The 14,594-nt window shown below is 35.5% G+C and overlaps 1 protein-coding gene across 7 annotated transcripts in view; it reads left to right on the plus strand.

The window, feature by feature from the left end:
- Gria3 (glutamate ionotropic receptor AMPA type subunit 3) overlaps nucleotides 1-14,594 on the plus strand; it is a 350,275-nt gene that overhangs the window by 184,708 nt on the left and 150,973 nt on the right. The gene's annotated exons all lie outside the window — the stretch shown is intronic.

A 14,594-nucleotide genomic window follows, 5' to 3' on the forward strand; every position in this document is an offset into this window, starting at 1 on the left:
CATCTATTGTTGCTGAATGTGGGTAGATACTACTTACCAAGTTCAAATTATCTGTATTATTCTAAATTATCCCTCTGGGTTAGTGGGGGAGAAGGAGTAGAGTTTCAGATTTCTTTAATTTCATAAACTTTATTATAAAAAATTTTTGTAAATAAAAATATTCCATACCAAAATTAACCAGACCCAACGTCTGTACAGATTAATGAACTTCTTCCATACTAGAATTGGAATTTGAAAAACAGAAACTGTGAAACTTTACATTAAAATTAACACTTTCAGTATCAAACATATTTTATGCATTTATTCACCTCCAAAATTAAAAAGTCAAAATTAGAATTAGAAAAACAATTAGCTTTATATCCTCTTTCATAAATCATGCCCATCACTTGCATCGAGTCTTTCCTCATCCTCTTAAATATAGCCTTTCTTGTTCTTTTTTTTTTTTTTTGCATGTTATACCATACCTTTTATATGGAAAATAAGATGATATAATAAAAAGTTCATGGTTTTAAAAGTGTGAACAATTAACAAAAATACATAAGACCTATACAAGCTCAAACCAGACAAAATTCCAGCACTCAGAAAGGGAAGTGAACACAAAATCCCACCTCTAACCGAGAAGATATTTGCAACTGATAACTGCTGGGAGAGAAAATCACTTTTCTTCAATGGAGTGACACTGGGTATATCAACCACATTCCAGAGCAGTCCTCATACTCAGGAATATTTGGTCAATACAAATTGGATTCCATTGGGTTTTGTGGGTATTTTCTTTTGTTTTTGTTTTAAGAGAGAGAAAGAAAATGAAATTGGGTGAATAGGGAGGTGAGAGACCATCTGGGCAGAGCTGAGGAAGGGGAAAGAATGTAATCAGAATATATTATATGTAATTTTAAAAAAAATAAAAATATTTAAAAAGTGTAAACATATTTTTCCAAAAAAATTAGTAGGGTAAAGAGGAAAATATAATCTAATGGACCAAGATGCCTTTATTATTAAGAATGGATATGTACATTTTAGACTAAAATTAGTAGAAGTATTTGTCTTAAGGTAGATAAACACTATGTTTGGGGTAGAGGGCCAATTGAATGTAAAATTATTTTTCTCAGAAGTCTTATTTAATGGCTTATTAACTGCCAGTTAATAACAAAGTTCCTATCTTACCATGAACAAAACTGTAAGGGAAATCTATTCTAATTCAACCTCAGTGTACCTGGGAGCCAAAAGATCAGAGATCAAAATTATGGTGAGCATCAATTGCCTATGAGATCTGCTTTATAGGAAATGAAATACTAAAAATTTGTCAGATATATCCCTATAAGAAGGGAAGAAAAAAGAATAAAAAAAGAAGAGAGGAGGAGGTTTAGAAGGAGGGAGCAGACTTTCTGATGATACAGGCTAGAAACACAAAATTGCTCCCTTGTTAAGCTCAGCACTGCTTTTTTAAATGTTTATAAAGAGTTTATTGGTTTATTCCAATGAGGGATACCAGAAAAATATGTCTTTGTCATTGTTAAATATGTCATATACCATTCTCTTTTTTATTACGTTTCATTACAATTTACTGAATGTGTATCTTGGTTGTGGCCCCCTCTCTTGTCTCCTCCTAATCCCACTCTCCCTCCCTCTTCTCCCCTTATGCCTCCATCCTCTCTCTCTCTTCTCCCCTCATGCCCCTCCACTAGTCCACTGATAGGGGAGGTGCCCCTCCCTTTCTATTTGAGCAGAGCCTGAAACTCATAGTCAAACTTTGGGCAGAGTACAGGTAATCTTGTGAAAGAAGGGGACAGGAGCTATAAAAGGAAAGCAACAGAGAAAAAAAAAAAAAAACTGAGCCCTGGGTACCCAGCAGAGACTGATACCTCAACCAAGGACGATGCATGGAAAGGACTCAAAACGCTGGCTCAGATGTAGCCCATAGACTTAGTATCCAAGTGGGTTCCCTAGTAAGGGGAGCAGGGGCTTTCTCTGGCATGAACTCAATGACAGGCTCTCTGATCACCTACCCCTGGGCGGGGGGAGCAGCCTTGCCAGGCCACAGAGGAAGACAATATAACCAGTCCTGGTGAGATCTGATCAGCTCTGCTTTTAATGGATGATAGCTCATAAAAAAATTCTAAGAGCTCAAGCCTGGTTAGTTCCTCATCTAACATTCATCTGAACAACACAAATGATCCAGCTCTCCGTCACTGAAAATACTTCCTTTGATTTTCTCAGATCTTAAAAATGAAGAATCAGGTCAGTGATGCTGCTACATGTACTACATGCCCTCCAAAATGTTTAGACCAAAATAGCCTTTTAGTGGGTGACCTACTTAATAACCCCAAGCAGAAGAACATCTCTCTTGTCACACTTTTTTGTTTTCTACTTTTTCATTAGGGGTTTTTCAGTTCTATATAATGGAAAAAGTGGTGGGTAAAGTTTTGAGTTCTGCATAGCTCTGAAAACTTGGGCACTTAAATATCTATACCCCAGTTTTCTGACCTATGTGATAGAAAAAAATTGCTCTACAACACAAGATTAGCACAACTCCTCTAAAAAAAATCATAAAAATTTGGAGAGAAAAATCACAGGAGGAAAATCAAACTAATAAAATTCCAAAATTCTGTTTTTTCATGTCTCACTTTTCTGTCTTCCTTTCTTCTGTATGTTCTTTCAAAATATCTTTCAGAATACCCACTCTATGAAATTTTATTTATTTACCTTCTTTCAAAAATCATAATAAAAATATCAACACATGTTTACTTTAACATTGAGTAGCTCCTGTGAAGCCATATGGTATACAAAGTAGAGGTTACAATGTGCCACAAGCTGCATGGTATGTCCTAATCTAGGAATGGGATGGACATTAATAAAGTACACTGCAGCAAGTTTCAATGATATTTGGCTACAGCTCCATCCAAAGCAGTGGTTCTCAACATTCCTAATGCTGTGACCCTTTAATACAGTTCCTTGTGTTGTGGTAAGCCCCAACCATAAGATGATTTCATTGTTACTGATAACTGAATTTTTGCTAATGTTATGAATTATAATGTAAATATTTGATGGCAGGATATCTGATATGTGACCCCTAAATGGGTAATGAGACCCAGGTTGAGAATTGCTGATCCAAAGAGAATAAGTTCTTGGAGCCACACAATGTAAAATCACATTTTTTTAAATCTTTACAGTTGTGACTCTGCTTTTCCTAATCTAATGATCATAAAGTTGCTGTTATTTCCTATGTATAGTACATTTCTTATTAAACAAATTACTTATGTAAACAATTTCAATATGTTATTTCTTTAAAGAAAATGCTTTTTAAAAGAAATTAAATACTTTCATCAGAGTTTAGTTATTCTGACAAACATGATATACTACACAAATTTGAGTACAATGATAACACTCATATCTCAGTGACTCTTTTTTAATTTTTTATTTAACTTTTATTAATTACACTTTATTCATTTTGTATCCCCCCATAAGTCCCTCCCTCCTCCCCTCCCGGTTCCACCCTCCCCAAGTCCACTGATAGGGGAGGTCCTCCTCTCCTTCTTTCTGATCTTAGTCTATCAGTTCTCATCAGAACTGCATTGTCAGGGTTCTAGGTTATCTCCATGAATAGTCCTTGGTTGGAGTATGAGTCTCTGGGACTCTTAAGTTCCTCTAAAAGACAGCCTCATCTTGTAACTGTTTTCAGTATAATTTAAGTTACTTTTTTCCTGGAAAAAACTTCTATAGTCTCCTACAAAATCAAGTGTCATTTGACTATCTGAGCTAAAAGGGCCTCTGATACCATTATAACGACATTATCAATAGATTAGATTTTAGCATAAGATTCATAGTGTACCCTTTATCTACCAGGTATTAATGAAAATATGTTAGTGCAACACAATTGTCCAAATATTAGATTTTCAATAGTTTTATATAACAGTGTCCACACTGCATTATATGCATTTTTATTTTTCTGTGAATATTCAAATAGTGATAAGATCAATAGAAATTTTTCTACCACTTCTTTCAAAGATCTTTTTTTATTTATTTTTATTTTATGTGCATTGGTGTTTTGCATGCACATATATCTGTGTGAGGGTGTTGGATCCCTTGCAACTGGAATTACAGACAGCCATAAGCTGCCATGTTGATGCTGGGAATTAAATCCATGTCTTCTTGAAGAGCAGCCAGTGCTCTTAACTGCTGAGTCATCTCTCCAACCCTACCCTCAAAGTTCTTTTTTTCTTTTTTTTCAACTCTTCCAGGTCTTCATATAATACTAGAGGAGAACAATCAGTTAGATGTTGATCTTTCTTTAATATCTCTGTGTAACAGTGAATCTGCAAGTAAGGTATTATATTTACAACTGTGAGAATTACCATAGAAATTGACAGAACTAGAAGCAAAATGAGACCATGATAAGTTCTTAGAGCTCAGACAACACTTAAAAACTGTATATCCTAAATGCAAAAATTAGAGCACTATTTGTTTTATTTTTCCAATATCAGTGGTTCTTTTTAAAACACTTCCTTTGGGGATTATAATATAATAGGACATAATATAATAGAACATTTTTCCCTTCCCTTCCCTCCCTTTAAACCCTCCTATATATCACTCTCACTCTCCTTCTAATTCATGGCCTTTTTTTTCATTAATTGCTATTGCATACATTTATGAACATGTATGTACATATGTGTATATGTGTGCTCCTGTGGGTGTGCTCATCTGTTTGTATTCATGTACATGTGTATGCATGTATGTAGAGGCCCAAAGTTGATTTAAGGTGTTTTATTTAAAAAAAAAAAAAACTTCTATAGTCTCCAACAAAATCGTGTTTCATTTGGCTATTTTGTATCATCTTCCAGCACCCTCCTATTTTTATCAAGGTAGGTTCTCTCACTGAACCTAAACCTCCCCCTCAAGGTAATCTAGCTAGTCACCTTGTCCCAAGAATACTGTCTGAATGGATTCTATCATTTATTACCTTTTTGGCAAGGTTAAGTTACCTGCTTTCTTATATTTCTATTTTCTTAAAACATAAATGAACACTATGCTTAGATGAGTTAATATGTACAAATAAAACTGGTACACCAGTTTGATGTCAAAAAACACACTTTCACAAAAACAATCTCATTTGAAGTTCATAATAGGATGCTTTCAGAGAAGGTATGTTTATTTCAAATTTACAGATGATAGTTTGAAGCTTGAAGACTTCTAAATGACGTGTTAATATTTCACTTCTAGTTGTTCAGTATCAGTACGTAAGAGAGGAAGTGTGAAGTATGGGCCTTTTGACTCCTAGTCTAGTGTTCTTGTGTTGAACTGCACCATCTCCTTTAATTTCTACATTACTCATTAAATAACCTATCAGACTCGAATGTGGCCTGCTCATCAGGGTCCATCTTAAAATTATAGCAAAGCAATTAGAGATGATCCAAAGAAGAATAGCAAGAAAATTATTAAAGCATTAGAAAATAGGGCCTGTGAGGAAAGGCTAAATGAGTTAAGGTTGTTTATCCTGGTAAAAGAGAGCCAGGAGGCAGTTTAATCACCATGCTCAAGTATAAAGAGTTAGTTACCATAAAGAGGGCACTGACCAACTGTTCTTCATGCCTAAGGACAGCACTAAAGCAAATGAGCTTAACTGGACTAGAGAGACAGTCAGCACTAGGAAGGACTCATAAAAGAAAGAGGAATGTGGAATAAAGGAGAAACTCCCCAATTTAGTCTATATGAAGGCAAGACTGTTGATTTAGTGAAAAGCTAAGATTAATAAATTTTTCAAGACTGTTTTTCAGAAATGTACAGAATGACCCTTAATGAATAGGAAAATTAAGTATACCATTCCTGGATATCTGTGGTTCTAGGTCTCAGCACAGGTCTAAAACTCCACAGATTTTCTTTTTATAAAGTGGCATCACATTTGTATGCAACCTATTCATAACCACCTATATAGTTTAATTCATTTCTAGACTTAATAATAATGAGTAGAATACAAATGTTATATGTATTTGCTATATTATGCAGGAGATGATGATAAGCAAAGGTTCTGTTTGCATTTAGTAAAGATGTAGATTTTTTTTAAAGTATTTTGCTCCCATGCTGGGTGAATTCAGAGATATAAAACCAGAAGTTACAAAAGGTTGACTGTAATTCCAAACTTGTTTGTCTATCACATATCCATCTAAAGATATCATATATCTTTAAACTTATTACCTTAAAAAGATTTAAATGTTCCCTACTTGTTCTTTACAACGCTTTTTTTTTTCTTTTTCTAAACAGTATTATTAGTATATTCTCTGCCTGAATTTTTGCATGGGCTAAATGAGACCCAAACAAATATATTTAAGTGTTCTACCAAGCAAAACAATAGATTGTATGAATTTTCTCTTGGTACTTTCTGATGCCAAGTCATCTCTTCACTGATGATATAAAAGAGCCTCTTAAGAAAACAGTGTAAAAGCAGATTGACCCCTACCCTTACTCTCAATACTCCTGGCAGAACATTAAGTTGACTTACTACCACAAGACAATTTGAATTAGCCTCTACTCTTAGAATAGTTTCCTGTGTTGTACAGTTGAATAAACATAAGCTTGAGAAGCAAAGACAAGTGAGTTCAAATCTTATTTCTCTCACTACTCTACTGAATTACATTAAGAAAAATAGCTGTTTTATTTAAGACTTAATTTCACAATCTCACTACCATTTTTCAGCTGAGGATCACATCATGTAATGTTTAAAAAGCACATGAGTGAGTGTTTTACACCTTGTAGCCATTCAATATCTAATACCCACAGTTATTTGCTTAAATGATGAGTTTCTTTGCTTAGGAAAATAAGCCATTTAGGGATTGTTGCTCAAAATGGTGTCCTTGTGTATTTTTCAAGAAATCTCTTCCATTTGAGGATATGTTGCATTTGGATGTCACTGAATTACTCACGTTGAAACACCTCTGCTTCTCTCTTCAATGTAACTTTAGGTAACACATGTTGATCAATAACTCAAGCACTATTTGAGGATCAACTATATTTTCAGCATCACTTGAAATAATTAATGAAACTAAAAATCTTGAATCACATATGATAATTCTGTCTTTTTAATAACAAGTATGTACTAAGTGCCTATAGTGTTCCAGATACCATTCATATATATATATATAATATATATATTAGTATATATATACTAAAACACACACATATATATTAGTAAAAATGCATAAAATCTTGTAAAATAGATTACAATATTATCTTCATTTTAAAGATGAAGAAAAGGTGACCCAGAAGTCATATAATTAATAATTGGTGAGGTTAGAATTTGAACCCAGGGAATATGGAGGCAGATGCTATTAATCACTGCACTAATTGGCCCTGCATCTGACTGAATTTTTCAGTTGAAGTCTATTCAACCAAAAGTTATAAGATAAGCATCCTGATGAGATCTAAAGTGGCATTGTTTATACCACAGACATTTCACAGATATTTTCTCTACTTGATGAGGAGTCATATCTCATTAACACAGAGAATTGAAAATACACCCTCAAATTGACGCTTTCCTGAAGTGCTCATTTGTATCAAACAGGTTCATTTACTTACAGTACCAAAATAATTCAGTTTTGGAATGAGACCCACAAAGGCATATATTGTGAGAAGGACTTTCCCATAGTGATCTGTATATAAATCTAGCATAGCTAAAGAATGTGTAAAGAATTGTGACCTCCATTGTCTTACCATAGTCTCTGGCAATATCTGATCAGCAATGCCCCACTCTAACCCCATATCGCCCCCTCCTTAACATCTAGAAAACCAAGTATGAAGTAGAAGTGTAAGTATTTATAGAAGTATTGATAAACCACACTTATCATATATAAGTAGGTCGAGCCACCATGATATCTGAACATAGGTCATAATTTAGGTGCTACTGTGCCATGTCCTGCCCTGCTGAGACTACAGCAGATTCATCTACATCACAGATAGGAGAGTTTGTCTTGAGGAAAGTCTTATTCCATCAGCTTCTAGGTTTATTTAGGGAAACAAGCTATAGATCACTGAGTGGACACTAAGGTATACCTTGTTTTAAAAACTTTTAGCATTTATATAGGTCTTCACTTGTACTCTGGCTATAGGGCCCAGAAAAATGTTAGGAACAAGTGTACTTCTATTCATCCATAGCTCTCATTGTCTAAAAATCTTAATGCCATTTTCAGAATATCAGCTTGTTCTGGGAGTCATCTCTTTTGTATTTCCTAGTCTTGTTCATCATAAATAGAGCTCTTAAGTTGCCTCTAATGTTATTCTTTAGTGAGGCAGGGTTTAGGAAGGGGTTTTTCTTTGAGGGGAGGTCATTTTCAGTACTATAATCTCTTCCTTACTAATTTGACTACTATAGAGAATAAATTAAAAGTCTGGTAGAAATGGAAGAGAGCAATACCCTCATCAATCTTTTAGAAGACAATGCCCTTCTGTTATCTCACAGGAGCGGGTGAGAAAGAATTCCAGGGAGCCTTTCTGGTGCCCTCATATATTTTGCTTTAATCTTTGGCCATTTTCTTTCGCCTTGCTGAAAATTTGGAAAATAGTGGTAGCTGCAGAGAATCATAACTTGTCAAAGTCTTGAGAATAAGTGACCACATGTGAGTACAGAGGTGATTCAGCAGTTAAGAGCACTGGCTGCTCCTTCAGAGGACCTGACTTTAGTTCCGTGTACCCACGTAGAGTGTCTATAATTCCAGCTGTTCTGACATCTTCTTCTGACTTCCCCAGGCACTTACATGGTACATATATAAACAAGCAGGCATGCACTCAAACACATAAATAAAATTAAATAAATGAATAAGTGCCTGTTAAATGCTCAACCATAAATGGGATATCTCTATTACACCCTCACAAGTTCAGGGAATGTCACTGAAAACAGGGCCAAGTGAAGAACAGAAAGAACATAATTGCAGGATGAAGACGTGGATCATTCTGCTGTCTCCCTGGTATTTAACTTAACAGCGTTATGATTGCCTGCAGGAGACACACATAAGCTTTTGCTCATTAACACCTTGCTATGAGGTAGGAGGGTCATTCATGAAGCCCCAACTCTCTGAGTTTCTACAGGCAGATAAAGATTCCTGGGGAAGGAAGAGATACTTTCTTCAGTCGTATAGTCACTGGTAAAGTGTTCATGCTCTTGTAAGTAATCCTTAACCATCCATCTGCTTGTAACCTTAATGAAATTCACTGAGTGACACAGAAAAAAGACATGGAGTAGGTTTAGTCCTATTGCCAGTGAATGTACAAATCATGTAATATGTTAAAGAATTTCAGTGCATAATGTTAAGCAGGAACATGAAATCACCATGTCTTCAGGTTAAGAACTGGACACTATAATTCTTAGGTAACAAAAGGGGTCCTTGAAAAGAATTAATGAGACAAGCATATTACAGAGAGAAACCCAAAATGGTTGGAAATGGGAAAAGAAATGACACAGCGTAGCAGTACACACTAGGAAATGAAAGGAGACCAAAAGGTACTTTTTTTCTACATACTGATCTATATTTGAAAGCTTGTCCATAGGAGATTGGGAAACAGGAAAACAGAAAAACGATGCCATTTCAGCTGCCTCTAGATTAACGAGTATAAGAAAAATATCCTATTCTTCTCTGTATCCCTGTGTCATACCTTTCTTTTTCCATGCTTAACATTGTGGAAACACTTGAATAAATATTTTAAAGCAAAAGAGCACCTCCAAACTATACAACACCTTTGCCAAAGCAAAGTATATTGCTGGGTTATATTAAAAAAAAATCCACTGTAAACATGGTTTCTCTTGATTTCAACCTAATGTCCTCCAGGCCTTAAGTGAGTGGAACTCTATACTTGTACTAAAACCCTTCAACAAGCTATGTAACGTGGACATTCACTGGCAATCAGAAATAAATTTATTCCCTAATGTGGAATTGATAACAGATGACAGTTCTACAATAAGGGACTTTAGCTTTGGCTTATTAAAAAAGATGGCTTGATTATCTAGTCATACTTCCCAGTACACTGGCTTGGTAAATATTTAGAAGCAAATCCCCTCTGGGAAAATAAAAAGAAAAAAAAAACTCATTCAAGATCATTACTTTGAAACTGAAAGACTCGTTTATTTCAGGTGATAGAAAGGGTCTCAACAAGGAAATGTTCCTATTAGACCAATAGTTTCTTCTTCTCATTTAAAAAATCTATTCCCTGAGTTCAGTGGGATTGATTTAAGTTTCTCTCCAATTAGTTTGATGTTGGCTATCGGCTTGTTTTATATTGCCTTTACTATGGTTTGGTAAGTGCCTTGTATCCCTGATCTCTCTAACACTTTTAACATGAACGGATGTTGGATTTTGTCAAATGCTTTTTCAGCATCTAAGGAGATTATCGAGTTGTTGTTTTTTTTCTTTTAGTTTGTTTTTATGGTAGATTAGATTGATGGATTCGGTATATTGAACCACCCCTGCATACCTGGGATGAAGCCTACTGGGTCATAGGGGATGATATCTTTGATGTGTTCTTGGATTCGGTTTGTGAGTATTTTGTTGAGTACTTTTGCATCAATGTTCATAAGGGAGATTGGCCTGAAATTCTCTTTTTTTGTTGGGTCTTTGTGAGGTTTAGGTATCAAGGTGACTGTGGCTTAATAGAATGAGTTTGGTAATGCTCCTTCTGCTTCTATTTTGTGGAATAATTTGAAGAGTATGGGTGTTAGCTCTTCTTTGAAGGTCTGGTAGAATTCTGTGCTGAAACCATCTGGCCCTAGAAATTTTTTGAATGGGAGAATTTGATGACAGCTTCTATTTCCTTAGGGTATATAGGACTATTTAATTTATTTACCTGGTCTTGATTCAGGTTTAGTAAGTGGAATCTATCAAGAAAATTGTCCATTTCATTTAGATTTTCGAATTTTGTGGCATAGAGGCTTTTGAAGTAAGACCTAATGATAATTTAGATTTCCTCCCAGGCATATATCCAAAATATGCTCAGGAATACAACAAAGACATTTGCTCAACCATGTGTATAGCATCTTTATTCATAATAACCAGAATCTGGAAACAACACAGATGTCTCTCAACTGAGGAATGGATACAGAAATTGTGGTACATTTATACAATGGAATACTACTCAGCAATTAAAAACTAGGAAATCATGAAATTTGCAAGGAAACAGTGGGAACTAAAAAAAATCATCCAGAGTGAGGTATCCTAGAAGCAGAAAGACACACATGGTATATACTCACTTAAAAGCAGATATTAGACATATAATATAGGATAATCATATTAAAATCTGTACACCCAAAGAAGCTAAGCAATTTAGAAAGGCAAATGGGATAGACATTGGACAAAGGTGAAAACAAGGAACAAGACAGGAGCTTACCACATAGAGCCTCTGAAAGACTACCTAGCATGTTATTAAAGCAGATGCCGAGACTCATAGCCAAATTTTGGGCAGAGTGTAGGGAATCTTATGAAAAAAAAAGAGGGAGATAGAAAGTCCTGGAGCTCCACAAAGAAAACAACAGAACCAAAAAAATCTGGGCATGGGGGTCTTTTCTGAGACTGATACTCCAACCAAGGACCATCCATAGAGATATAACCTAGAACCCCTGCACAGATGTAGCCCATGGCAGCTCAGTATCCAAGAGGGTACTCTAGTAAGGGGAACAGGGATTGTCTCTGACATGAACTCAGTGCCTGGCTCTTTGATCACCTCCCCTCTCCCCCAGAGGGGGAACAGCCTTACCTGTTCACAGAGAAAGACTATGAAAGACAGTCCTAATGAGACCTGATAGGTTAGGGTCAGATGGAAGGGAAGGAGGTCCTCCCCTATCATGGGACTGGGGAGGGGGCATGGGAGGAGTTGAGGGAGGGAGGGAGAGATTGGGAGGGATGAGGGTAAGAGTTACAGCTGGGATACAAAGTGAATAAATTGTAATAAATAAAAATTATATTAAAAAAATAAAAAAATCTATTCCCCAGAGACTCGGAGAATTTTTTTTAAAAATCAACAAAAATTCAAATTACTTTTTATTAACTAACTTCAGAATTCATTCTGAAAATTCTCAAGGATTAGCCTTTTTGAGATGAAGAGAGATATCTAAGAGTTTTATAAAACAGAATACAGAAGCTTGAGGCAGAAGATCTGGGTTTTAACCCCAAGGTGTAGGATCTCAAAATGTACTTCCATTTCCTACTCCCCGAAGCAAAGGTGTTAAATGTTCCAGGAAACTTCCACTTTCAAGAGACTGTGATTCCTGGTGCTTTGAAAAACAAGACAGAGAATTCAATTCAGGAGATATTGATTGAGAAGATAGGAGTAGTATATCTCATTAGTAAATTATGTGTGATATTCTGGGTTTAATCTCCAGAACTGAACTGAAATGAATGACAGGGAAGAAAGAGGCTGTGGACTGTGGCAGGAGAGAATGGAGGAAAGTAGACTGGGAGAAAAAAAAAGATGCAAATAAGGAAGTAAAAAAGAGATAAACGGGCAAAGCAAAGGAAAGGTAAAAGAGAGAATAGATTTATTTTGTTTTACCTAGTTCTAAATGAGGTAAGTGGAAAATAATAAGTCTTCATTACTAAAGAAATTTATAGTCTAGCAGGCTGATAAGAAAACACAATAATTCTGGAAGGCAGAATATAAAAACTCTCTCAAATATGTGAGTCAACTTTCTTGCTTTCTCAGATTGCCAGCTAGTGGCCATCATTAAATAGTTTTTGCTGACTGAGGTTTTTTGAAAGCCGGAACATCAGAGAACTTTTCTAACACTTGGGAAGATGGATGACAAGGAGAATGAGATAATATGTCCTCAAGGCCACAACACCACTAGGAAGTTCAGCATTTATCTCAAGCCTCAGAGCACAGAACAACAAATGTCCCCATTAATAGGAGTTTATGTTTGATCAAAGCTAGTTTCACATATGTATATACATAAATATCACATTAGCCTTTCCAGAAAATGCCTAGGGAAAAATCCCTATTAATTAAAGGTTTCTGGTAGTTGGATTCTGATTAACTGTGATTTGTTTGTTCATTTCAAACCTATTCTAAGCCCCCCCCCCATTATATCCACATCAACTACTCTCCTTCTTCTTGCATGCCCTTGAATATAGAAACAAAAAGGTGAAAACAGGAAAAAAAAAAGGTATATTGAATCACTATTCCCCTTAACATCAGAATTTTAGGACTAGGTCTGCTATTTTATTCTCAGATCTTAAACATGAATCAATATAAGTACTACAATCAAATTGATGTAAATATCACCTTTGTTTTTAGTTAACCCTGTTACAAATCAAACTGAAATTCAGAATGGCTATATTTAAAAACAAAAATAGAGTAAAGCCTTAAACAATTATAGCTATGCTATCCTAGTGCAGGAAATGTGTGTATTTTTTGTTGGCACAAAAAGAAAGTTCCCAGACACAGCTGAGTTTGTGTGGCTTCCTCTGTGAACACCTTGGTAAAGCCTTTGCAGACTCTGAGAGTTTGATAGAGTTCTGTGGGTTTCAATTACTGGCTTGTAAACACTAAGTGTTTTTTAAATCACCATTGGGCTTTATTAGGAAATTTTCTCAGATTAAGAACAACAACAATGTAGTAATTAGAAAGTTTGTCATGCAGCTGCATGATTACAGAAGCCCTTTCCTAGATTCTAACAGATGTTACAACAAACTATTTCAAGAAAGCTCTGAGAACCACAGTTCACAAGAACAACACAAAAGCTAGTTATTGTTCAAGCCCACATTGCCATAAGACCTTATATTTAAAATAATTTAGACCTCTAGGCTCCCCTACAGAGAGGCACCAAGTAAATGCAAAATAAGAACAGTAACAAAAGATAAAATAAAAGGTGTAGATACAACTTCTTTATCATGCTAACAATGAAAGGCAAATGCAAATGATAGAGCCATGCAAACATCTTGACTTTGATGCTAATGAATGTTGGAAACAGCCCTAAAGAAGCTTGATGGCATTATCATGAAACACTGACTTGCGCCTTCCAGTCAAAGGAAACCTCCCCTTGTGGGGACAGCTTTGCCTCAGTCCAGATACTTAAGAGTCAAAGTGTCTTTGCCCAAAGACATTTATCAAACAGACAACTGAAAAGAACCATGCAACAATGTATGGATTGGTAAGGGGGTAAATAGATTTTTAACAATTAATATCATGTCATTAGGAGTAGAGCTAAAATAGAAGGTAGTAGCCAAGCACCACTATTCTATTATCAATCTTTTTTTTTTTTTTGAGACAGGTCTCACTATGTACCCCTAGCCGGTCTGGAACTAGCTTTGTAGACCAGGTTTTCCTCAAATTCACAGAGATCTCTCTGCCTCTGCTTCCCAAGGACAGCACCATGTACAGCCAACCTACTTTAAATAAACATATAGCCTAACATCAAATAGCCTCCCAAGTGCACAAATACCATCCCTATTTCACTCTGAAAAATAACAGTATCTGATTAACTGCCTTTTGAAGGAATAAAGCTCAAGACCAAAGATTAAAACTCTACCTAAATTTTCTTTCAAAATCATGTCTGCCCTTGCACAGCCTCATTATCTTTCTGTCACTTTAGTTATGTCAGCCATGAAATATAAAAGGAAACAATC

Source organism: Meriones unguiculatus, chromosome X (assembly GCF_030254825.1).
Source record: "Meriones unguiculatus strain TT.TT164.6M chromosome X, Bangor_MerUng_6.1, whole genome shotgun sequence".
NCBI lineage: Eukaryota > Metazoa > Chordata > Mammalia > Rodentia > Muridae > Meriones > Meriones unguiculatus.